The following is a 2,512-nucleotide window of genomic DNA, read 5'->3' on the forward strand; positions in this document are numbered from 1 at the left end:
ATTCAGGAGTATTTACCTCGTCTTCTTTGGTGAAGGGGTTTCGAAAAACTGTGTTTTATAACTATGCTTTAGTGGCACTGTCATTAGTGACTTCACCTTTGTTATCGACCAATGAAGATATTGATTGCGCCTTGCCACTGGTATGCTTTATGTATGACCTGAATCTATTTGTGTTTTCTGCCAGATTCCGATGCAGAGTTTCGTTGTGGAAATTAATATAAACATCTCGCATTGGTGTACGCGCTGTATTTCGAACTTCGGCAAAACTTTGCCAATCTTGGAGATTTAGCGTTCTTTTACATTTGGCATGCTTTTTTCGTTGCTCCTGTAACAGCGATCTGACCCGTTTTTTGTACAACTGGGGATCAGTACCATTACTTATAATTTATGTGGTATATATCTCTCAACTGCCGTCGATACTATCTCTTGGAAATCATTCCACATCTTCCTGAATGAGATTTTCACTCTGCAGCGGAGTGTGCGCTGATATGAAACTTCCTGGCAGATTAAAACTGTGTGCCCGACCGAGACTCGAACTCGGGACCTTTGCCTTTCGAGGGCAAGTGCTCTACCAACTGAGCTACCGAAGCACGACTCACGCCCGGTACTCACAGCTTTACTTCTGCCAGTACCTCGTCTCCTACCTTCCAAACTTTACAGAAGCTCTCCTGCGAACCTTGCAGAACTAGCACTCCTGAAAGAAAGGATATTGCGGAGACATGGCTTAGCCACAGCCTGGGGGATGTTTCCAGAATGAGATTTTCACTCTGCAGCGGAGTGTGCGCTGATATGAAACTTCCTGGTAGATTAAAACTGTGTGCCCGACCGAGACTCGAACTCGGGACCTTTGCCTTTCGCGGGCAAGTGCTCTACCAACTGAGCTACCGAAGCACGACTCACGCCCGGTACTCACAGCTTTACTTCTGCCAGTACCTCGAAAGGCAAAGGTCCCGAGTTCGAGTCTCAGTCGGGCACACAGTTTTAATCTGCCAGGAAGTTTCATTCCACATCTTTTCTACGCTTACGTGATCAGATCGGAAGGAGGGGACACGATCTCTTGAAAAGGCGTAGAGAGAATTTTTATCACTTTTTTAAATAAATATACTTTGCCTTTCTTTTTGATGGTTGTAGGTGTTACGGTATTCAACCCATCAGCAACTGCCTTGTGGTCGTTAATCTCGGAATTTGTAGTGATACTCCCCATGTGTCCATGATTATTTGTTACTAAGAGGTCAGGTATGGTTTCGCAACCATTTATGCTTATAGTGGGCTCATGAACTATTTGTTCAAAATAATTTTCTGAGAAAGCATTCAGTACGATTTCGGATGACGTTTTATGCCTGCCGCCGGCGTTAAACGTACAATTTTTCCGGCATATCGAGGGTAGATTGAAGTCACCACCGACTATAATTGTATGAATTGGGTACCTATTTGAAATGAGAATCAAGTTTGAACTGTTCAGCAACAACGTCTTCTCAGTCGGGGGGGGGGGGGGGGGGGGTCGGAAAACGATCCAATTAATAGTTTAGTCCGATTGTCAAGTATAGCGTCTACCCTTACTATTGCGGAGTAACTATCTTCTTCGGCTGTGAAGGCTTTCCCGGCTTAATAATTGATAATATTGTTCTCCGGTGTGCAGCCGGATCATAACGTCATCTTGACACAATATTTCAGCGGTTCATGGCCGCCATCTTCAGGTGAGACTTCATAAGCAAGGGGTCCCGCTTCGACCGATCGTGAGTAATTTGGTGCTCCTACCTACAATCTAGTCAAGTATCTAGCATCTGTTCTTGCCCTCACGTCGGTTTATGTGATGAGCATATACCCAATTCTATGGTGTTATTCAGAGATCTTGTCTTTCAGTCCCTGTGATTTGCTTATGAGTTTTGATGTCGTTTCGCTTTTTACCCGGTTTCCTCTGGAAGAATCCTTGCAATTTATAGGTAAGAAACTGGATGAGGAAACAACCAAGCTTTATCGCCAAGTGCTGACGTCGACGCACTTTTTATTCAATGACAAATACTTTGAACAGACTGACGGAGTGGCTATGGGGAGCCCATCGTCCCCGATAGTCGCCAATCTTTCTATGGAGGATTTAGAGGACATGGCGCTGAAGATGGCGTCTTTAAAACCAACCTGTTTCTGGAGGTACGTCGACGATACGTTTATGGTGTGGCCTCATGGGAGAGAAGTTCTTGACCGCTTCCTAGATCATTTTAATTCCCTGCATTCTATCATCTACTTTACAATGGAGGTGGAAAGTGATGGAAAGCTTCAGTTTCTGGATGTTCTGGTGTACAGAAAGGATGATGGGATGCTGGGACTCAGTGTTTATCGAAAGCCTTCGCTCACGGACCGTTACCTGCACGCTTCTGTCATCCATCGTTCCAACGTACGGGGGACCTGCGGAAGTTAGCGAGAAGAGCTGATGCCATTTCAGAGGGAGAAAGCTTGACACAAGAAGTGGAGCATCCCAAGGTTGTGTTCAAGCAGAATGGCTATACAGATAAAC

At 45.1% G+C, this 2,512-nt stretch overlaps 1 non-coding gene across 1 annotated transcript; it reads right to left on the reverse strand.

Moving 5' to 3' along the window:
* Positions 1-516: 516 nt before the first annotated feature.
* Trnas-cga lies at positions 517-591 on the reverse strand. The gene has a single exon. It is a non-coding gene; the product is annotated as a tRNA-Ser (tRNA).
* Between the last annotated feature and the right edge of the window lie 1,921 nt (positions 592-2,512).

Source organism: Schistocerca piceifrons, chromosome 4 (assembly GCF_021461385.2).
Source record: "Schistocerca piceifrons isolate TAMUIC-IGC-003096 chromosome 4, iqSchPice1.1, whole genome shotgun sequence".
Lineage (NCBI taxonomy): Eukaryota > Metazoa > Arthropoda > Insecta > Orthoptera > Acrididae > Schistocerca > Schistocerca piceifrons.